Raw genomic sequence first — 23,761 nt, 5'->3', positions numbered from 1 at the left:
GCAACAGAGCAAGATTCTGTCTTAGAGAGAGAGAGAGAGAGAGAGAAATGGCTGATTCAAACAAGGACTGGGATAGAAAATGTACAATGTACAAGATGAGCCTGGAGCATCGTACAGTGACAGAAGGTAAGAAAGTGCCTAAAAAAAACAAAGAAATCCACAATGATGGAAGGATGTGAAAGGGACACAGAAAACAACTGAAAGAGCTTCTAATGACCAAAGCTGGATGGAACAAGTTGAACAAGAAAATAAAGCATACACTGATATAAATAAATGAGTGCATAAATAAATCGTCACTTGTCCCTTATTGACAAGGATACATTCTGATAAATGCATTGTTACAGGGATGTGTTCTGATAAATGCACTGTTAGGCAGTTTCATCATTGCGTGAACATCAGTGTACTTACACAAACCTAGGTGGTAGAGCCAGCTACACATCTAGGCTATATGGTATAGCCTACTGCTCCTAGGCTACAAACCTGTACACTGTGTTATTGTACTGAATAGTGTAGGCAATTGTAACATAATGGTAAGTATTTGTGTATCTAAATATACAAAAGGAACCGTAAAAATACACTTACCATGAATGAAGCTTGCAAAACAGGAAGTTGCTCTGGGTGAGTCAGTGAGTGAGTCGTGAGTGAATGTGAAGGCCTAGGACATTACTGTACCCTACTGTAGACTTTGTAAACATTGTACACTTAGACTACGTGGAATTTATACAGATATTTTTCTTTTTCTTCTTTTTTTTTTTTTTTGAGACAGAGTTTCACTCTTGTCACCCAGGTTGGAGTGCAGTGGCACAATCTCGGCTCACTGCAACCTCCGTCTCCCGAGTTCAAGAGATTCTCCTGCCTCAGCCTCCCGAGTAGCTGGAATTACAAATGCCCGCCACCATGCCTGCCTAATTTTTGTATTTTTAGTAGAGGCGAGGTGTCACCATGTTGGCCAGGCTTTTCTTGAACTCATGACCTCAGATGATCCACCCGCCTCGGCCTCCCAGAGTGTTGGAATTACAGGCATGAGCCACCGTGCCAGGCCCTGAAAATATTTTTCTTTCTTTAATAATAAATTAAACTTAGCTGTAATTTTTTTACTTTCTAAACTTTTTAATTTTTAAAACTCTTTTGTAATAACAACTTAAAACACCAACACATTAAACCAGTGTACAAAAATATTTTCTTTCTTTATATCTTTATTCCATAAGTTTTTTCTATTTTTAAATTTGTTTTAATTTTTAAACTTTTTTTGTTAAAAACTAAAATGGAAGGCCAGACACAGTGGCTCGTGCCTGTAATCCCAGCACTTTGGGAGGCAGAGGTAGGAGGATAGTTTGAGGGCAGGAGGATAGTTTGAGGCCAGGAGTTCAAGAACAGCCTGGGCAACATAGCAAGACTATCTATTAAAAGAAAAATTAGCTGTAGTCTCAGCTACTCAGGAGGCTGATATAGGAGGATGGCTTCAACCCAGGAAGTCAAGACTTCAGTGAGCTAGGATCCCTCCACTGCCCTCCAGCCTGGGCCACAGAGTGAGACCTTGTTGCTAAAAATTAAAACAAAAAATAAAAATAACTAAACTGCAAACACAGGCCGGGTGCAGTGGCTCACACCTGTAATCCCAGCACTTTGGGAGGCCAAGGCTGGTGGAGCACCTGAGGTCAGGAGTTCGAGACCAGCCTAGCCAACATGGGGAAACCTCATCTCTACTAAAAATACAAAAATTAGCCGGGTGTGATGGCACAGGCCTGTAATCCCAGCTACTTGGGAGGCTGAGGCAGGAGCGTCGCTTGAACCCGGGAGGCGAAGGTTGCAGTGAGCCAAGATTGTACCACTGCACTCCAGCCTGAGGTACAAGAGCAAAACTCTATCTCAAAAAAAAAAAATGCAAATACACATATTAGCCTAGGCCTACACTGGATTAAGATCATCAATATCACTGCCTATTACCTCCACATCTTGTCCTACCAGAAGGTCTAAGCAATGGGAATTTCTCACCTCCATTATAGTCTTACAGGACCACCATCGTTGTTGACCGAAGTGTTATTACGCGGCACATGGCTGTAAGTGGGAGAGATTAGGCAAATTTCCCATGCAGAAGAATTCCAAATAGTTTATGTAGATACTTCACCCCCAAGGAGATAGAGCATAAATAAATAACTTCCACTCCTAAAGTGTGGACTGCACATAGTGACTTCCTTCCAAAAGTTATAGTATGGGAAAGAGGAGAAAGAGTAACTTTACCGTGGAGAAATCTGACAAATACGACCTCGGCCAGTTGATCAAGGCCAACATCAAAAGTAATAAATTGTGTTAATACTACATACTCTTGATATGCTGTGTAAGGATGGGGCGCTTCAGACACAGGCTTCCTTAGACATCTCTACTCTGCCCTCACCTGCCTTGCAAAGATGTCCTGAGAGAGAGAGTAACTGTCTTCTCCAAGGCCACACAACATGCTGGGAGTGGCAAACACCTGACTGGCCTCTTCACAGCATCAACAGAGTTGCCACACCTATTTCACAGAGAAGGTAAGGGGGACCCTGAGGGCTTGCGCAATTTGCCCACATCCCCTTGCAGTGGTCCAGCTGCAAAAAAAAAAAAAAAAATTAGAGGGACTCCCCAAACCACACACACCCCAAATAGCCACAGCTTAGCTCAGCTTCCTCCCATCCCTGGATTCTGAGCACTGAGATGTCTCCCTCCCCAATATTCTAGCTTCCTCTCCCTCCTTTCCCACGGGGACAGCCCCTTTGCCTCTATGGCCCCACTTCAGAGCTCTGGGGCTACCCAAGGACACCACAGGCCTCTTCCTTACAGTATGAAAAAAATTGGGCAGATGCTATGGCGGTGGCGCCACGGAGGGGGCCGGGGTCATGTTGCGGCCTCACCCAACAGGCGGCTGGGAACTTAACTCATGGTGAAAGGGCTAAATTGTCCTGTGCAGCTGTGCTTGTTTTTCTTCCCCGTTTCAGTCCTCAGCCCTGATAGCGGAGGGGGTAAGCTGGAGACGGTCACTTTTTTTCCTGCCTGTGTTCCCCCATCCCAGGGAGTCCTCTAAGACTGTCCTCCAGGAGCCCACACATGCTACTTTCACCTGGTTTCTTATAAAGCAGAGTCTCAGGTCTGCAGAGTGGGAACGGGTCTTCATGGATCCAGCTGTTGAAACATCAGAATGACCCATGGGGGTGAAATCCAGGCAGACATCTGCCTCCCCCAATAGGATTAGAATCGCAGGGGCTAGGACCAGAATTGCAGTGTTAATAAACACAGATGGTTAGTTAGACCCAGTTTGACTATGCAGATTGAGAAAAACTGGGGCCCAGAGAGGGACAGAGATTGCTCAGGGTCACTGAATAAGACCTATGGCTAAACCCAAGCTAACTCCATTCATTCATTCATTCATAAAAACATTCACTCAGCATTGACTACTTCCGGCCCTTTGCCAAGGGTTTAGCAGGCGAGAGTTTGCTCACAAGATGCTCACAATAAGCAAGCATGTAAACAACAAACATGCTTCAAAAGTGCAGTGATGAGTACTGCAATTGAGATGTCTGAGATTCCGCAGGGAGCCCAGGAAGGGTACTTGACCAGGCAGAGGGGAAGTGGTCAGGGAGCGATGCGTAGGGGAGGTGATAACACAAGCAGAATCCTAAAGGAGCCATAGAATATATCTATGCAAATGGCCAGGCACTGTGGCTCATGCCTATAATCTCAGTACTTTGGGAGGCTGAGGCTGAAGGTTGTTTGGGAGGCCAGAAGTTTGAAACCAGCCTGAGCAAGGAGTTGGTTGAACTTGTTTGTTTGAGACCAGAGGAGCAAGACCTCATCTCTACAGAAAATACAAAACTAGCTGGGCACGGTGGTGTGCACCTAGCTACTTGGAAGGCTGAGGTGGGGGGATGGCTTGAGTCTACGTGGTTGAGGCTCCAGTGAGCTATGACTGTGCCACTGCACTTCAGCCTGGGCAACAGAGTGAGACCCCATCTCTGGAAAATATATATACAAATATTTTTTTTAATTAAATGAAAATTTGAAAAACAAAGGAGGAAGGACCCTTCAGGCAGGAGGATCGGTGTGAGCAGAGGCTTGGAGGTAAGAGTGGTGTGAGTGGGCAGCAAAAAGCAGTTCAGTGTTGCAGGAGCCCGGATTTGTGTGGCAGGAAGAGGCAAGAAGTTTATTGCACCTGCTGAGTGCTTACTGTATGCAGGGCCCTATTCAGGCACTGGGTTTAGGCACTGGGTTTAGGCACCATGAGCAAATGTACACAAAGCCACTGTTCTCATGGCTCTTCCATTCTAGGGGAAAGAGGAGAAAAAAACCAAACCAATAAGAAAACCAAGGCATAATATTCATGAGGAAGTAAGTGCTCAGGGGGGAAATAATGCAGAGTAAGGGGCTATTTCATGACAGATAGCCAGAAAAGGCCTCTTGATGAATACATCCTTAGTGGAGACCTGAAGGAGGCAAGGTAGTGAGTGGCGAAGCATTTGGGTAAAGCATGTTCAAGGAGGAGGGAGCAGTGAGCACAAAGGTCCTGAGGCCTGAGCAAGGTGAGGCTGGAGAAGGTTGGCAGGGGCCAGTTCAAAAAAGGACCTTATGTGACATGCTCAGAATTCACTTTCCTCTTCTTCTTGTAAAGTGTAAGAAGCCAGTGTTGGGGCTTTGTGTTAGTCCATTCTCATACTGCTATAAAAAAATCCCCAGCTGGGTGCAGTGACTCATGCCTGTAATCCCAGCACTTCGTGAGGCCAAGGCAGGCAGATTATTTGAGGTCAGGAGTTCAAGACAAGCCTGGCCAACGTGGCAAAACCCCATCTCTACTACAAATACAAAAATTAGCCAGGCATCATATCACAGGCCTGTAATCCCAGCTACTTGAGAGGCTGAGGCAGAAGAATCGCTTGAACCTGGGAGGAGGAGATTACAGTGAGCCGAGATCATGCCACTGCACTCCAGCCTGGTGATAGAGCAAGACTCTGTCTCAAAAAAAAAAAAAAAAAAAAAAAAAAGCAGAAATACCTGAGACTGGTAACTTATACAAGAAAGAGGTTTAATTAACTCACAGTTTTACATTGCTGCTGAGGACTCAGGAAACTTACAATCATGGTGGAAGGCAAAGGAGAAGCAGGCACCTTCTTTACAGGGTGACAGGATGAAGGGAGTGCCAAGCGAAGTGGGAAGAGCCCCTTATAAAACCATCAGACACACACTCACTATCATGAGAACAGCATGGGGGAAACTGCCCGTATGATCTAATTACCTCCACTTGGTCCTGCTCTTGAAAAGTGGGGATTATGGGGATTATAATTCAAGATGAGACTTTGCGGGGAGACATAGCCAAACCATATCATTCTGCCCCTGGCCCCTTCCAAATTTTATATCCTCACATTTCAAAACACAACCATGCCTTCCCAACAGTCCCCTAAAGTCTTAATTCATTCCAGCATTAACCCAAAAGTCCAAGTCCAAAGTCTCATCTGAAACAAGGCAAGTCCCTTCTGCCTATGAGCCTGTAAAATCAAAACCAAGTTAGTTACTTCCTAGATACAATGGGGGTCCAGGCATTGGGCAAATACACCGATTCCAAATGGGAGAAATTGGCCAAAAAAGAGGGCTACAGGCCCCATACAAGTCTGAAATCCAATAGGATAGTCATTAAACCTTAAAGTTTACTATGTAAATTTTAAGTAAACCAAAATGATCTCCTTTGACTCCATGTCTCACATCTAGGTAATACTGATGCAAGGGGTGGGCTTCCAAAGCCTTGGGCAGCTCTGCCCTGTGGCTTCGGAAGGTACAGCCCCCCCCAGCTGCTTTAATTGGCTGGCATTGAGTGTCTGTGGCTTTTCCATGTGCATGGTGCAAGCTGTCAGTGGATCTACCATTCTAGGATCTAGAGGACAGTGGCCCTCTTCTCACAGCTCCACTAGGCAGTGCCCCAGTGGGAACTCTATGTAGGGGCTCCAGCCCCACATTTCCCTTCCACACTGCCCTAGCAGAGGCTCTCCATGAGGGTTCCACCCCTGCAGCAGACTTCTGCCTGGACATCCAGGCATTTCCATACATCCTCTGAAATCTAGGCAGAGGCTCCCAAACCTCAATTCTTGACTTCTGTGCACCCACAGACTCAACACTACGTGGAAGCCACCAAAGCTTGAGGCTTTCACCCTCTGAAGCAATGGCGTGAGTGGTACCTTGGCCCCTTTTAGCCACGACTGGAACTGAAGCAGCTGGGACACAGGGCACCATGCCTCAAGGCTTCACAGAGCAGGGGGGGGCCTGGGCCCAGCCCACAAAACCGTTTTCCCCCCTAGGCCTTGGGACCTGTGATGGGAGTGGCTGCCATGAAGGTCTCTGACATGCCCTGGAGACATTTTCCCCATTGTCTTGGTGAATAACATTTGGCTCCACGTTACTTATGCCAATTTCTGCAGAAGGCTTAAATTTCTCCCCAGAAAATGGGTTTTTCTTTTTCTATTGCATCCTCAGTCTGCAAATTTTCCAACCTTTTATGCTCTGCTTTCTTTTGAATGCTTTGCCACTTAGAAATTTCTTCTGTCAGATACCCTAAATCATCTCTTTGAAGTTCAAAGTTCCACAGATCTCTAGGACAGGGACAAAATGCCACCAGTCTCTTTGCTAAAGCATAGCAAGAGTGACATTTACTCCAGTTCCCAAAAGGTTCCTCATTTCCATCCAAGACCACCTCAGCCTGGACTTCATTGTCCATATCACTATCAGCATTTTGGTCAAAGCCACTCAACAAGTCTCTAGGTAATTCCAAACTTTCCCATATCTTCCTGTCTTCTTCTGAGCCCTGCAAACTGTTCCAACCTCTGCCCGTTACCCAGTTCCAAAGTCAATTCCACATATTTTAGTATCTTTATAGCAGCACCCCACTCCTGGTACCAATTTACTGTTTGGCCAATTAGTCTGTTCTCACACTGCTGTGAAGAAATATCCAAGACTGGGTAATTTATAAAGGAGTGAGATTTAATTGGCTCACAGTTCCACACTGCTGGGGAGGCCTCAGGAAACTTACAATCATGGTGGAGGGCAAAAGAGAAGCAGGCACGTTCTTCACAGGGTGGCAGGATGGAGTGAGTGTCAAGCAAAGGGGGAAGAGTCCCTTATAAAACCATGAAATCTCATAAGACTCACTCACTGTCATGAGAACAGCATGGGGGAAACCTCCAGCTGGTCCCCCCTTTGACACTTGGGGATTATGAGGATTATAATTCAAAATGAGATTTTGGGTGGGGACACAGCCAAACCATATCAGACTTACAAAACTATACCCCAAAATGAAGGCCTCAGATGCGAGTTTCTTCTCTGACCCCCTCCCGCCCTTCTAGCTCTCAGTCCTATTCCTGAAGCCTAGCCATAAAAACTGGAATCCTTCTTCCACAACATGGGCTGTAGAAACCAGAACCTCTTTTCCCCAAAGCTAGTCATAAAACCAAAAAATACGACTCTAATTTTCCCTCCAACTTTCTGTATAAAAACTGGCCATAAAGAAATGATCTTTCCTTTGTAGGTCATAAGACCCCCATTCCAGAAAAGCTCCTGCCCCATCCCCAGAAGGAAGGAGCATGGCTCAGAAAGGCCAAGAAGAATCTAGACAGGCAGACCATGCTGGGTTCCCACTCAGTCTATCAGCATTCGATCAGACCCTTTTTGTCCAGTTGTATTTCTACATGGCTGTATATACTTCATGGAACCTAAGCATAAAAATGAACAATTTCCTCTGTATCTTCGGGTCTTCATTCTAAGGACTCCATGAACAATGTTAAATACATTTGTGTACCTTTTCTCCAGTTAATGTGCCTTTTGTGAGGTGATTTTTCAGAGAACCTTTAGGGGGCTCTCCCTTGGCCCCTATGCCAGCAAAAGGTTTTGCTGACATGCCCCAGGTTAGATTTTCAAGTTCCTCTGACTTCCATGTGGAGAATGGACCAGGTGGCAGCAGGAGGGCCAGTGAGGCATCTGTTATGTCATCCGGGCTGGAAGTGATGGTGGCCTGGATGGTGGACGGAGGGCATGAGGGGCTGAGGAGGAGAAATGGGGTGCTGAACTAACTATCAAGGAGGCAAACTCATAGGGCTAGGTTGGTTGCTGTTGCTGGGTTGGTCAGGATGATGGCAGGTCATGGGAGGAAGGCAGGCTCACCTCTTAGACAGAGGCAAGCAGGGATGAGCAGGGCTGGGGAAAAGACACATTTAGTTTTGAACACCTGAGCCTGAGGCTCCTATGGGACATCCCTTCTCAGGGATGACGATCTGGGGCTCCAGAGAGATCTGAGCTGGAGAGGAGGTGGAGGAGTTGTCATCATGATGGGGAGTTGGGAGTAGTGCCTGACCCACTCGTCTTTTGCCTTGGCTCATGACTATTGAACTGGGAGATAAGGGGGCCCAGGACAGAACCCCAGAACCCACGAAACCCCCAGGGTTAAAGGGTGGAATTGAAGCTCACAAGGAAGGGAACCAAGGAGTTGTCTAGGCCCCAAGGAGAATGAGGAGAGAGTGCCAAAGGATGCTCCAATGGGAAAGAGACAGGCAGTGTTAAGGTTGTCCCCAGACCTACTAAATCAAGGACGAAAATATGTCTCTGGAATGTTGGCAGGCAGTAAACAGAATGACATTGCTCTCAACAGACTGATGTGGATCTATCTGCAAGGTTGGCATGTGTCTGTAGTCCCAGCTACTCTGGAGGCTGAGGTGGGAGGATCACTTGAGCCCAGGGGTTTGAGGTTACAGTAAGCTATGATCGCACCACTGCACTCCAGCCTGAGCGACAGAATGAGACCCCATCTCTAAAAGTAAACATTTAAAAATGCCAGGCACGGTGGCTCATACCTGTAATCCCAACACTCCGGGAGGCCAAGGCAGGCAAATCATTTGAGCCCAGGCATTCAAGACAAGCCTGGGCAACATGACGAAACCCCATCTCTACAAAAAATACAAAAATTTGCTAGGTGTGGTGGCACATGCCTGTAGCCCCAGCTACTCAAGGGTCTGAGGTGGGAAGATCACCTGGGCCTGGGAGGTGGACGCTGCAGTGAGCCAAGATCGCACCACTGCATTCCAGACTGGGTGATGAAACAAGATCCTCCCATCTCTAAAAATAAAAATTAAAAGAGGCCAGGTGCTGTGGCTTATGCCTGTAACCCCATTATTTTGGGAGGCCAGGTAGGCAGATCACTTGAGCCCAGGATTTCAAGACCAGCCTGGGCAACATGATGAAACCCCATCTCTACAAAAAACACAAAAATTAGCCAGGCATGGTCATGCATGCCTGTAGTCCCAGCTACTGGGGAGTCTGAGGCGGGAAGATCACCTGAGCCTGGGAGGTCGAGGCTGCAGTGCACGGAGATCATACTACTGCACTCCAGCCTGGGTGACAGAACAAGACCCTGTCTCAAAAAATAAAATTAAATTAAAAGAAAGGTTGTATTTGTTCCCTACTGCTAGGTACCAAATGACTCCACAGCCTAGGGGCTTAAAGTGGCAATGAACAGTTTCTGTGGTACAGGAATTCAGGAATGGCTTAGCTGGATGGCTCTGGCTCAGAGCCTCTCATGAGGCTGCAGTCACAATGCTGCTGGCCGGGGCTGCAGTCATCTGAAGGCTCAACAGGGGCTGATGGATCCGCTTCCAAGATGGCTCACTCACGTGGCTGATGAGCTGGTGCTGGTGTTGGCAGGAGGCCTCAGTCCCTCATCCTGTAGACCTCTCCACAGGGCTGCCTGAGTGTCCTCACAGCATGGCCTCCCCCAGATCGAGTGATCCCAGAAGGAGCTCCATGGGCCACCATGTCTCATGACCCAACCTCAGAAGTCACACACTGTTACTATTTCCACAATGTCCTAGCACAGTCAGCCCTATCCAGTGTGGGAGGGGATATTCATGAAGGCAGGGATTCCTGGGGACCATCTGAGGCTGGCATCCCCAAGACAAAGAAAGTATAAACATGAAGTTTTCAGCAGTATGTTTCTTCACAAAGATTTGTGGAAGTTTTTTAAAGGCCCCCCAACTACATAACACATGATAGCTGATATGGTTTGGATCTCTGTCCCCATCAAATCTCATGTCAAATTGTAAACCCCAGGGTTGGAGGTGGGGCCTGGTGGGAGGTGATTGGATTATGGAGGCAGAGTTTCCATGAATGATTTAGCACCATCCCCCCTTGATACTGTATAATGAGTGAGTTCTCACAAGATCTGGTTAAGTGTGTGGCACCTCCCTACTCTCTCTCTTCCTCCTGCTCCAGCCATGTGAAGTGCTGGCTTCGCCTTCGCCTTCCACCATGATTGTAAGTTTCCTGAGGCCTCCCCAGAAGCCAAGCAGATGCCAGCATCCTGCTTCCTGTCCACCCTGTGGAATCGTGAGCCAAATGTCTCTTCTTTATAAATTATGCAGTCTCAAGTATTCCTTTATAGCAGTGCAAGAATGGACTAATACAAAATCTATGTGCTTATATTTTCATAGAACATCTCTGGAAGGATGTACTTTTCACTAACTTTTTGAATCTCACATTTTTCTACTCCTCTGATAAATATATATTTTAAAAATAATTATCGGATAATCAAAAGGAGTGTCCACTGAGTTTGGAAATAAGTTTTTTCATCTATCCAAACCACAAATATTTGCGAAGCTCCTACTGTGCATCAAGCTTTGTTCTTGGCACTGGAAATGGTGAAGGGACAGAGCTTCGCCACCCTCATGGGCTGGGTTCTTTTCCTAGGGCTGCCATAACAAAATGCCACAGATGGAATCATGTAAGCAAGAGAAATGTATTGTCTCACCGTTGTGGGGGCTAGAAGTTTGAAATCAAGGTGTCAGCTGGGTCGGTTATGTTGAGGGCTGTGAGGGGAGGCTCTGTTGCAGGCTGGCTTCTTAACTTGCGGATGGCCGCTTCATGTTCACGTGGCATCTTTGCCATATGTACGAGTGCCCACATTTCCCCTTTTTATAAGGACACCAAGCTATTGGATTAGGGCCTACCCTAATGACCTCATTTTAATGTGGGTTCCTTTGTAAAGACCATTTATTCAAATAACGTCACATTCTGTGATATTGAGGGGGTTGGGAATTCAACAGAGGAATTTTCAGAGCGGGGACACAATTGAACTCGTAACACTGGCCTTACGTCGAGTGAGGGAGATGACAAGCAAAGGAGCCTATCATACCTCAGGAGCCCGGGGAGCTGGAGAGGAAGAAAGCAGCCCAGGGGGAGGTCCACAATGGGCAAAGGCAGGGGTGGCCTGTGGGTAGAAAGTGGGTGGGAGCAGAAGTGGACAGAGGGTGGAGAGTCACCAGGAGACACATGCAGCTTTGAGGAGCTTTGGCTGAGCAGGGAGTCCAGGGTGGTGGCTGGAGGGAAACCTGGAATCTAGAGGGAGTCTTATCTGGTTTTATGGTGAAAAATCTTGTAAGCTGAAAAGACAAAAAAAAAAAAAAATGCAGAAAAGGAGGGCAAGGCGGCAGGTGGAGGGTCGGGCCTCTTCTGGGTGTGGAGAGGAAGAGAGGGAGGGAGGAGAGGCAGGTGTGTGTGCATGGTGTGGGGTAGGAGACCTGCTGAGTGAGGAGGTGCCAGGCTGCAAGGGCCCTGAGGAGGGAGAAGGCTCAGGGTTTGGCTTAGGGACACGGGAAGCTTGCAGGGAGTGGGGGCTCCCAAGCCCTCTCTCAGCCCCCAGACCTCCCTCCCAATCCCCGACCCACCCCGGCAGCTTCTGTCCTTCCGTTTCCTTCCCATCTTTCCCAGGGTCCCTCCTACGGCCCGTGGGTCTGTCCCTCCCCACAGCTGTCCTGCTGATCAATGGATGCTGTGTTCTCTCTGGCTCCCCTCCACGTGTACCCGCCTCGCAGGGGCCATGGCCTCACCCCGGGGGATGCACGGGCCTGTGGTCAAAGCAATCTCCATCTGGCCACAGGGAAGTTCCGCCTCCACATCTATGACAATATTTGAAAATCTTCAGAAGTTGCATTTTATGTTATCACACCCACTGGGTCCTGCCCATCTTTTGAAAACCCTCCAGGGACCCCCGACTGCTCAGAGAACAAAACCCAAACACTTTAAAGTGACCTCCAAGGCTCTGCATGCTTCAGCTTCTGCATTGCTTTGTAGCAGCGTTTTGTCTTGAAATAATTTTAGATTTATGGAAGAGTTGCAAAGACAGTATGAAAAATTCCAGTATTCCTTTTGCCGGTTCCCCTCATGTTAACATCTTACATCACCATAGGACATTTATCAAAACTAAGACATTAACATTGGTACAATGATGTGCTACTTTTGTAGGAAATGAAAGTAATTATGGATTTTTTTTCATTTTTATTGTGGAACATGCCATAGAGACAAAGGCATATATGTACAGTCTGAAGAATAACAATAAACACCCTTGAACTCACCAATCCATTTAAGAAATAGAATACTACTGTTACCCCTGACACTCTGCATGCTCCTTCCTGATCAAACCCCCCTGCCTCAATGATTGAAGCAGGGATGTTAATTTATGGGGGCGACTCATGACATAGAAAGAAAGAATTCATTACTTACAATTCCAAGACAAGGCATCACACAATGCCACAGAGGGCCACGGGGGCAGCACCAGGAAGCCGTGCAGATGCCTGCGTCATGCTTCCTGCACACCCTGTGGAGTGTACACCCTTGGGTGAGGAGGTAGAAGCAGGGGCAAAGACAGCACCAGGCCAGAGGCTTTATTGGAGTTTCCAGGGGAAAGGCGAGGCAAGGGAGACTAAACATCGTGCTCTCAGAACAGCGCACAATTTAAAACTCATTAATTGTTTATTTCTGGAACTTTTCAATTATTTTCGGACCGAGGTTGACCGCGGGTAACTGAAACCACAGAAAGTGGAACCGCAGATAAGCGGGGGCTGCTGTATAGTATATGATCGTCTTCATGTTACGTTTCTATTTTCTTTTTTGAGACAGAGTCTTGCTCTGTCGCCCAGGCTGGAGTGCAGTGGCACAATCTCAGCTCACTGCAACCTCCACTTCCTGGGTTCATGCGATTCTCCTGCCTCAGCCTCCTGACTAGCTGGGATTACAGGTGTGAGCCACCAAACCCAGCTAAGTTTTGTATTTTTAGTAGAGACAGGGTTTCACCATGTTGGCCAAGCTGGTCTTGAACTCCTGACTTCAAGTGATCCGCCCTGCCTCGGCTTCCCAAAGTGCTGGAATTACAGGCGTGAGCCACCGCGCCCAGCCAATGTTTTTATGTTTGATTGTTAATGGCTATCTGGTTTCTCTCCAGGTGCACAATGCTTCTTTGAGTATCTCCGTGTCTGTGGCTGATATCCAGATGCAAGGCTTCTTCTGGGTATCCCTGGGAATGGGAGTGCATAGACATGCTGGTCAAATTACAGCACAGCCTCTACACCTTTCTGAAGATGGAAAACTGTTGTCCAAAGTTTACTTGCCTAACATGATGTAACTATCAAGCAAAAATAAAAATAAAATTAAGAAAAAAAAATTTAAAAATGAAAGGTATTTACATGTTCACCAGCTCCCTCCAGACACTCATCTGCCTTTGGTGCTGTCTGACTTTTTATTTATAGAGATGGGGGCTTCCTGTGTTGCCCAGGCTGGTCTCAAACTCCTGGACCCAAGCCATCCTCCCAAAGTGCTGGGATTACAAGTGTGAGCCACCATGCCTAGCCTGACTAAGATTTTTGCCAATCCAGTGGGTATGTAATGATATCTCAGTGGGTCTTAATCCACACTTCTTTGATTGATAATGAGATTGAGCATTTTTCTCATGTTTTTAAATCACTTATGCTTCTTTTATGAAATTCCTGTTCTTTTGTTCCCCAATTTCTATTGTGTTATTTATCAATCTTTTTCTTATTGTTCATAGGTGTTTTTCTATATTATGGATGCTACTCTTCGGTCAGTCATGTGTGTTGCAAATCTTGCTAATTGTGACTCGTCTTTTCATTCTCTGAATTGGGGTATTTTCATGAAAGGGCCCTCTAAATTTTAATGCAGTCAAATTTGTCAACTATTTTCTTTATGGGTTAAACTTTTTAATCTCAGTTTTTTAAAGTTTCATTAAAGAATCTTTTCATAAAGATGCTCTCCTATATTTTATTATAAAGTTGTAAAGTTTTACCATTTATATTTAAATCCTTAATCCATCTGGAATGGATTTTTAATGTGTGGGATGACATACGGAATCATTTTCATTTTCTTCCATATGAATAGCGAGTTATTCTGGCACTATTTCCTGGGAAGACCATCCTTTTCTCCTGGATTTGCGATGCAGGCTGTGTTATCACTTTTTCATATATGCATGAGAAAAAAATGTGTTAAAGAAAAAGCCAAGTGAACTAAAATGGTAGGCAACACTTTGGCCCAGCAAGTCCATGTCTAAGCATTTATCCTAAAGAAATAACTGTAAATGCAAAAAAAAAAAAAAAGAAAGATTTATTGCAAAGATGTGGTTTATAAGAGCCAAAAATTAGCAAACAATCTTATTGCATATGCAACAAAAGAAATTGTTTAAATAAATTTTTGTGCATCTATACAATGGAACATTATGCAGTAATCTAAAAAGATATGGTAGATTTTAAGGTGGTGACATGGAAAGAAAAATTGAAAAGTGCAGACTATGGAACCACATACAAATACAGTATAATCCTCACTATGTAATCTAGAGGTATGCTCTTAGACAAATTACAAAAGAGGGAGGATATATACCAAACTGCAAGTGGTTTTTCTGTATTATCTGACTTTAAAAAAAAATTGTCCTCTTAGCATCCCAGTATATTATCTGAATTTTTATAGTTATATCAGACAATTATAAATAAAACATAGTTCACGCTCTCCATGTTAAAAAAAAATGATGTTGCATATGCTTAAGATAATACCATAGGACCCAGCAACCCATTCCTAGGTATTTTCTTAAGAATCTAAGAACATTTATGTTCACACGAAAGCCAGTATGTGAATATTCATCACAGTTCCATTCACCCAAAACTGGAGGCAACCCAGATGTCCTTCAACCAGTGTATGGATAAACAAGCTGTGGTTCATCCACACGGTGGAATATTACTCAGCAACAAAAAGAAACATTACTGATGGATGCGACACCATGGATAAACTTCAGAACACTGTGCTAAGTGAAAGGAGCCAGACCCAAAAGGCTACATATACTATGAATCCATTTATATGAACATTCTGGAAAAGGCACACTTAAAGGAAAACAAAACATCAGTGGTTGCCAGGGGCGGGATGGTGGGAGAGATTTACTATAAAGGGACACGGGGACATTTTGGGGGTGAAGGAACTGTTCTGTATCTTGATTATGGTGATGATTACATGACTATGGGTTTGTCAAAACTCATAAACCCACTAACTAGAAACTACCCACTAGAAAGGGTAAATTTTACAATATGTAAATTACACCTCAATAAAGAATTGCAAGCTATAAAAGGTGTTGCAGGTTATACCTTTGTAAATTAAAATACACCAACAATGTGAAAGCTAAAGAAAAATATGTGATGTAAGAACATTTAATGATATGGAAAAATATTCACCGTATTGTCAAATGAATATCCATGTTGCACAATGCTATAATACACAAGTCTATGTACACAAAGGCATGCATACATGCACACACCGGTAGAAAGAAAAAGACTGCTGGATAAAAGCCGCAAATTGTGTCCACAGGTCTCTCTGAGTGGAGGGGTCACTGCTGGTCTTTATTTTCTTTTGCTCCCTGGGTTTGCTGTTTTCCCACGACGTTTCCCACAATGTGTTCCCGCTGGAGTCCATGGCTGGCTCAGGGAGGCTGGGAGGAGGTGGCCACTCCACAGCTGGGAAAACCGCAGCCTCCCGATGAACCCTGGCTGACGACCTGTCTGTGTTTACTTTTCCTCCCTGGGCAGACAAGACGGGAGACTGGAAGAAGGGGTCAGAAATTCAGACTCAGAAGCCCCCTCCAGAGGCCACAGGCAGCCTGGCCCTCTCTGAACCAGTGGCTCCCACTCACTGGCCCCTTGTCTCTGCCTGGACTCCTGTGGATGAGTGGAAGGCCAAGAGGGCGCCCTCTGGTGCCCACCAGATCGACTCCCAATTAATCACTTAACTGTGTGACCCTGAGCCAACTACTCAGCCTCTCTGTGCCTCGGGTCCTCCTCTGAACATGGGGATAAAGACAGCGCTTGCCTTGTGGGGATGTTGTGTGTGTATACATGCAGACACACATGTGCAAAGAGCTTAGAGCCACGCCTGGTACCATTTACATGCTCAGTAAATGTTTCAGAGGATGGTTGTGATTACCCAGCAGACTGATGTATAAGCCTATTGTCCCATCTCGGGGCATGTGGAGGTCAAAGGATCGTAGTCCTAACAGCCCAAAAATAATGTTAAAATGACTCAAGGACTTCACTTGTGCTTCTGAGCATCCTGAAGGAAATAGGCAGAGTCTACAGAACTACTTCCTAATGCTCCCCTTAGTTCAACTGTCCACTTCCTCAGCACAGTCCCTGTCATGTCTTTGGAGGTCCCCCTTCTCCAGACTTCCTTCATTCAGCCAACAGTGTTTATTGAGCACCTGCTATGTGCCAGCCAGCTGCTGTTCTAGGCTCTTAGAATAAATCAGAAAACAAAATAGATGAAAAATGCCCATTGTTCACATGTAGATTCTAGAGGTCTCCCCAGAGCAAAGCCCAGGCCCTTGGCCTTCCTCTGCCCTGCCCCTTTCTTCCTCATTCTGCACCCAGAACCCATTCTGCAGCCCTTCCTGGGAGGGCGGGGGAAAGGAAAGATCTGAGTTGGCCAAGCCAGGCTCTCCAGCAGGCAGGGCTCCAGCAGAGGCTGGGCACCTTCGGCCATCAGCAACTGTGTCCCATTACCTGTGGAAAGCGCCAGCCCTGGCCTGGCAAACAGTAGGAGTTCATCAAGGGTGGCTTCGTTGTACAGTGGTTGCCTTGTACCCAGTTGGATTGGCAGCAGCTTCGGGGCACGAGGAACGACTGTTCACTCCTTGGGGAGCTTGCAGCACAGGGCAAGGTGCACAGTAGGCACTTGGTGGCCGGCAGGGCCCTATGGGGCACCCTATGGGTGAATCTCTTGCTGAGCCCATGGAAGCCCCATGTCAGAATCCAGTAATGTGCTGGGGAGGTGAGCTGGGGTGACTTGGAGGCCCAGCCAGGGTTCCTCTTAAAAGCCACAGTGCTCAAAGCCAGTACAGTGCTTCACCCCTTTTTATGCCCTCCCCTGGCTCATCTCCCATCCATTAGTCCTCAAGGTACATCTGTGAGTCCCATGGGTCAGGTAGTGGGTGCAATGGGAGTAGATGAGGGTGTGGACTTGTCCTCAGATCTACCTCTTAGTACCTGTGAGACATCAGCAACCACCCTGACCCTCTGTGTCTTCATCTGTAAAATGCATATATTAGTCTCTTCCTTGGTGGAAAGGATTAAATGAGATGTTGCATATGGAGGTATGTGAGAGTTTTGTAAGTGCTCATTCTCCCTTTTCCCTCAGGAAGAAAGCCTCCACCTTCAGACTATCAGGCACCTGGGGACAGACCCCAGGACACTGCCTTTTGTGGCTCTCACCACCCATGGTCACCTCAGTTACTCAAGCCACACATGCATGTTCATGTATCCCCCACATATACACAGAAACTCACGGGCGTTGTATCGACCAGGGTTCCTAGCTGCAAGGAACAGAAAGCAACCATGACTGACTTAAGCAGAAAAGGAATTTCGCAAAAGGATATTATTTGATTTATGGAATCACAGGAAATTATCCAGGTCTCTACCTGGAAGGCAGAATGAACCTTATTAAAATTAGTTGAGATGCATACTTAGCACTGTGCCTTGCAGAGTAAGTGCTCAGTAAACATTATCCAATAATAATTAAAGCACGTCTTACGGTGTGACACCTCTGCTCAAAATCCTTTACATAGATCCAATTGTCTACCACGGAAACCCTGGCCTCTTGGCTGTGGATACTTGTGATGGGGGAGGTGGTGCAGGCTCCGAATTCTTTCCAAGAGTCTGCAAACCCGCAGAGCCATGAAGCATTGTCTGTAGGCCAGCACTCGTCCTCCACCCCTCTGCCTGCTTCTCCGCTCTCCTAGTCCCTTCTCCCTCCTCTAGGAATTCAGCATTGCCACTCTGATTGGCTGGATTTGGGGACATTGATTGAGCCTTGTTTTCTAGTGGGCAGGAGGCTCTGCGGCTTAAAGGCCACTGGCCCAGCTGCCAATGAATCAGTACTTTGTTTCCCCAGGTAGAGTGGAGGCAGGGGGCAGGGAACTGGCAGGGCAAGTTTGGGGCATTCTGCTCCAAGGTCCCTCTAGCCAAACATTATCAAATGTCATCCAACATGCCCCTGGCTCTCCATTTTAGATGTCTGTAAACTGGGGACGACAAAATGCAAATGTGTTTAAAAGAGTTGCTAAATTTGCAGTGGCTTTTTCTCAGTCAGTGTTTTGCAAATCTAACTACTATCATGGGAGGACCTTTGTACTTGAAAAACTTGGAAGATCACCCACCACCCAGAATAAGCCCAAAGCATGGCTCTCAGTGCCTTTGCTTAAACAGTTCCCTCCACCTGGCCTGCCCTTCCCCCACACTCCTCCTAGGCCATCACAGATGCCAGCTCAGAGGGGCAGTTCCTGCCGGCTGCATGGTGTCCCACCTGGACTGTGCCACCAGCCTCTAGCTTTCATTGCTCCTTACCTGACCCTACCCATACATCTAGCAGGCAGAGAAACGGGTCCAGAAATGCACACCTGGTCACCTTGATTGCACTGAGCCCTGCCCAGCAGTCAGTTACCTGGGTTTTCCGCCAGGCATCCATTTAGCTTAGTCATCTTCCTCTGGGACAGTGGCCGTTTGATGGTGACAGACCTAGGCCCAGGTTTCTCAGAATCAGGAAGATGAAGCAACAGGGAAAGCAGGTTGACCCTCGCTTCCTTCCCCTTCCACAGGAGGGTCCTGCCCAGGCTGACAGAGGAGGCATGAGTCCTGCCGCTTCCTGGCCTGTAAGATGTCCCTCAAGTTCAGGAGTGGTGGCTCACACCTGTAATCCCAACACTTTGGGAGACCAAGGCGGGCGGATCACCTGAGGTCAGAAGTTTGAGACCAGCCTAACCAATATGGTAAAATCTCATCTCTACCAAAAAAAAAAAAAATTAGCCAGATGTGGTGGTGTGTGCCTGTGATCCTACTCAGGAGGCTGAGGTGGGAGAATTGCTTGAACCTGGGAGGTGGAGGTTGCAGTGAGCCGAGACTGCACCACTGCACTCCAGCCTGGGCGACAGAGGGATACCTAGCCAAAAAAAGAAAAAAAAGTGCCCCTTAAGTTTCCCAGCCTGAATATATTCAGTCACCTGAGCCACTGAGAGGCTCCCCCATGGCTCCAGTCAGTGGCAGGAACTGGAAGTCTCAGGAGAGAAGGAAAGCAGAACCCAAACCTTTGCAAACACTCAGACCGGCTGCTAAGTGCCACACATACATTTGATCACACTGACTCCTCCGGTGAGCCCCGTAAGGCTGGCGTTACTATCCCACTTTACAGATGAAGAAACTGAGGGTGGCTGAGGTAGTGACCTTTCCTAATGGGTGGGAGTGGGATTGAACTGAGCCTCACAGTCAACACTTATCCCCCCAACAAAGAGTAATAACTGCCCCCGTGGCCCAGGCCTGGCTTGCCAAAGGCTGTACATTTTGTGTGGAATAAACCTAAGATGCTGTGGGAGGGAGGGAGTTCAGGGAAGGCTTCCTGGAGGACGTGGTGCTGCATGCTAGGCAATGGGAAATGCATTTTCAAAGGCGTGGAGGTGTGACAAAGTTTCACATGTTCAAGGTTATTTCTCTAAGTTAGTGTTTCTCAAGGGGTGGCATCAACTGGGAGCTTCCCCAGCCTTGTCGCCTGCTCTGTACTCAGGGTCAGGGCGTGGACCTTGCTTTTGGAAATCTGCGTGGTCACAAGCTCTCGGGTGGTTGTACTTCAAAGTGGCAGTGCGAGAACCCATGGGGTGGGATGTGGAGGGCCCTGTGAGCCTGTTAAGGAAGTGGGCCTTGCCCCTTGGTGATGTGAAGCAGAGGGGGGATGGTGCTGGTGTCGGCTTCAGAGAGATCTCTTTGGCAGGTGTAGGTGACCAGCTTGGAGCCTGGGCACCTGAGACAAGGCCAGAGCAGCCATCAGGAGGCCAGACAGCAGGAATTAAGATCTGGACTTCAAAGTGGTCAGGAGGATAGAAAGAATAGAAAAAGAGAGAAGGAAGGCTTGAGGAGGGCTTCCAGGTTCCGGCTTTATGGAGGAGGCGACAGGGGGCTGGGTTGGGAGAACTAGTGGAGCCGAGCCAGCAGTGCAGCCCTTACACCCGGGCAGGTCAGGACCCCACAGGCCCTATGCCTCAGGGTGCCCCACACCTTAGAGTGCCTTCCTCAGAACTTTCTAGGTCCCACCTGGCACCTACAACCAGCTAGGCATGGCAGTGTCATCGGTGTGGGCATCCCAGGCCCAGGGTCAGGGCCTGATGTGCCGTCTCGTTCCTCATTTATTCTCTGTGGGACACTTTCCAGCCCTGGACCTTGAGGATGGGGTCTGCCAGGTGCCCTGAGAGCTCTGGAACTCATCCTATGAAGTGTCCTGAGGCCCTGGGGACAGGTCCCAGTTTCAGGAGGGTGCCTGGAGAGCTGATCATCCCTGCTGGCCAGTGCAATGTTACTCTGGTGGGGTCATGTGAAATTGGGCTGCCAGAATGGTCCTCACATGCTGATTTGAGGTGATTCCAAATATTTGCCTGCCCAGGGCTCTACCTAAGGACAGCCATGGCTGCAGCCACACTTGCTGCTGGTTGGTACCTAGACACTGCCCTGAGATCCCTGGGTGCCTTCCTGCTACCCTGGCCACCCCAGATGGGGTGACTCAGGTGAGGTCCTTGGGGAGGCCACCCTGGCACCCGCTGGCCAGTGACTCCCACCTGCTGGCCCCTCCTCATGTATTACACCTCCACCTTAATCACACAGCCAACAGCAATATCCCCAGCAGTAGGGCCATTTGATGTCACATGATCTGCTGCACTGAGAAGAACGCAGCATCGCTTCTGTGGTTTCCCTGCTCAGAGGGCACGACCTGAATCCAGTCCCAAGGAAACAACAGCCAAACCCAAACTGACAGACATTCTGCAAAGCAGCTGGGTTGTCCTCTCCGAAAATGTCAAGTCATGAAAACACTGAGAAACTGTTCCAGCTTAAAAGAGACCAAGAGCCTGGGCGCCGTGGCTTACACCTGTAATCCCAACACTTTGGGAGGCTGAGGTGGGTGGATCATGAGATCAGGAGTTCGAGACCAGCCTGACCAACATGGTGAAACCCCGTCTCTACTAAAAATACAAAAATTAGCCAGGCGTGGTGGCGCATGCCTGTAATGCCAGCTACTCGGGAGGCTAAGGCAGGAGAATTGCTTGAACCCAGGAGATGGAGGTTTCAGTGAGCCGAGATCGCACCACTGCACTCCAGCCTGGGCAGTAAGACTGAAACTGCGTCTCAAAAAAAAAGAGAGAGAGAGACCAAGAGACATGAGAAAAGAAGCTGCAACAGGAGGTCCTGGATTGGACCCTAGACCCATTCACATCATTATTGGTACCACTGGTGAGATGGGAATGGGATCTGTGGATTAGCTGGTAATACTGTATTAATGTTTGCGCTGTGATAGGCCGGGCACAGTGGCTCACACCTGTAATCCCAGCACTTTGGAGGCCGAGGCAGGTGGATCACAAGGTCAGGAAATCGAGACTATCCTGGCCAACATGGTGAAACACCGTTATTACTAAAAATACAAAAATTAGCTGGGCGTGGTGGCACGTGCCTGTAATCCCAACTACTTGGGAGGCTGAGGCAGGAGAATCGCTTAAACCCAGGAGGCGGAGGAGGTTGCAGTGAGCCGAGATCACGCCACTACACTCCAGCCTGGTGACAGAGCTAGATTCTGTCTCAAAAGAAAAAAAAAAGTGCTGTTTGTGCTGTGATTATGCAGGAAAGCATCCTTGTTTTTAGGAAATACAAACTAAAATATTATGCGTGCACTTACACCCAAATAATTCTGGAAAAATATTTACATATATACATCTATACACATATATATTCATATATAGATACATCTGTAAAGATGGTAAAACATTACTAACTTGGACAATCTGTGTGAGATAAATAAAGGAATTTTTGTACTATTTTTGAAACTGTTCCATAAGTTTGGTATTATTTCAAAATAAAAAATTGAAAGCAATTTTAGAGTCTTAACAACCACAAATTATAATAGACATGGCTACCATAATTGAGAATCTAGTATGGACTCCAATGCATTGGCTCATTTAATCTAACATTAACAACACAAGGTAGATATTATTAATCGTGTTTTACAGAAAACGAAAGAGTCTCGGAGTGGTTAGTGACTTTCCTGAGGTCACACAGCTTGAAAGCAACAGAGGCCAGAATTGAACCTAGGCCAAACTGGCTTAAGAACCCATGTTGTCAACCTCTGAGAGATGGAGAAATGGGCAAGTAAACAGATGACAATTACACAGGGTGGCAATTATGGAGACAGACTCTGAAGGGAGCCCAGATAACCTGGAAGGCTCCATGTAGGAGGTGATATTTGAACTGGGCCTTGAAGCATGTATAGGAGTTTTCCAGTTATGGAAAGAAAGTCTCCAGGTAGAAGAAATGGCATAGTCAAGGGCACAGAAGCATGAAAGGATAGGTCCCTGGAGGTTGTTTTTCTGGGCCTCACCAGCCTGTGGGTAAAAACGTGGTTACATTAAGTGTCACTGGCTTTTTGTCATTGCCTACAAAGTGCCCCTCATGCTTCTCCATGAGTCCACAATCCACAGTCACCTCCATCATATAATGCAACAGGAGGTGCCCCCTCCCCTCATTTTGAAGCCTTCAGCATCGCTTTGCCACTTTTCTGCTTGTGTGGCCTTAGGCAAGTTGCATAACTTCTCTGAGCCTCAATTTTCTCATCTGTGAAATGGAGCCAATGATACCTACTTTCAGGGCTAGATAAGGATTAAAAGAGAATGTCAGCCAAGGGTTTGGCTTGGTTTCTGATATGGATTAAGCCCATCAAAGATGGTGGCTGTTCTTATGAATGAGGATCCTAGATCCCAGAGAGGGGCAAAGACTGGTCCAGGTTCACACAGCCAAGCAGAGGCAAAACCAAGGCTCCAACGCAGGCCCTGGTAGCCACTAACCTCCCCCTAACCCCAGCCTGCCGATGTTCCCAGCTCCTGCGCTCCCTAGCATAGGGCAGAGCCAGGCCACGAGCAGCTGTCTACCAGCCCGGGTTCTCTCGGGGCTCAGCCTGTTGGGGCTTGGCTGGGCACACACATATTTCCTAATGAGGCCGAGGGGAAACAGCCCCAAGTGTCAGAGGCAATTGCACATTTGGCAACAGCCAACTGCCCGTATTGCTTTTCTTCCCGTGATCCTCCCTCGGGCTGGAGGAGGCCAGGCCTGCCGTGAGCCAACATTGTGACACAGGCGAAGCTCTCCAGTTTCCCGAGCAAAAGAAGCCAGAGAGGCACCCTCCCTTCCACCCACCCCTGGAGAGCTGCTCCATCTTGTTTTCCTTTCCCTCAGCCTTCAGCTTGTCCCAGAAACCGCCCTTTGTGCAGGGCTCAGGCCTTCAGTCTGAGAAACCACCCTCCTTCCATCAGCCCCCAGGCACCGGGGCAGACGCCTCCCCCTGGAAGCATTGGGGGTTTGCCAGGTCA

At 47.4% G+C, this 23,761-nt stretch overlaps 1 long non-coding RNA gene across 1 annotated transcript in view; it reads left to right on the top strand.

Annotated features, from left to right (window-relative positions):
- The window catches only part of LOC115837954, a 33,801-nt gene extending 15,367 nt beyond the window's left edge, over nt 1-18,434 (top strand). Inside the window, exons 2-3 of the long non-coding RNA XR_004032993.1 lie at nt 13,578-13,706; nt 15,909-18,434. This is a non-coding gene — a long non-coding RNA (uncharacterized LOC115837954). The remainder of the gene's footprint in view (nt 1-13,577; nt 13,707-15,908) is intronic.
- The last annotated feature ends 5,327 nt before the right edge of the window (nt 18,435-23,761 follow it).

The sequence above is a fragment of the Nomascus leucogenys genome, chromosome 13 (assembly GCF_006542625.1).
Source record: "Nomascus leucogenys isolate Asia chromosome 13, Asia_NLE_v1, whole genome shotgun sequence".
Classification (NCBI taxonomy): Eukaryota; Metazoa; Chordata; class Mammalia; order Primates; family Hylobatidae; genus Nomascus; species Nomascus leucogenys.
This window is presented reverse-complemented; position numbering and strand designations above follow the sequence as displayed.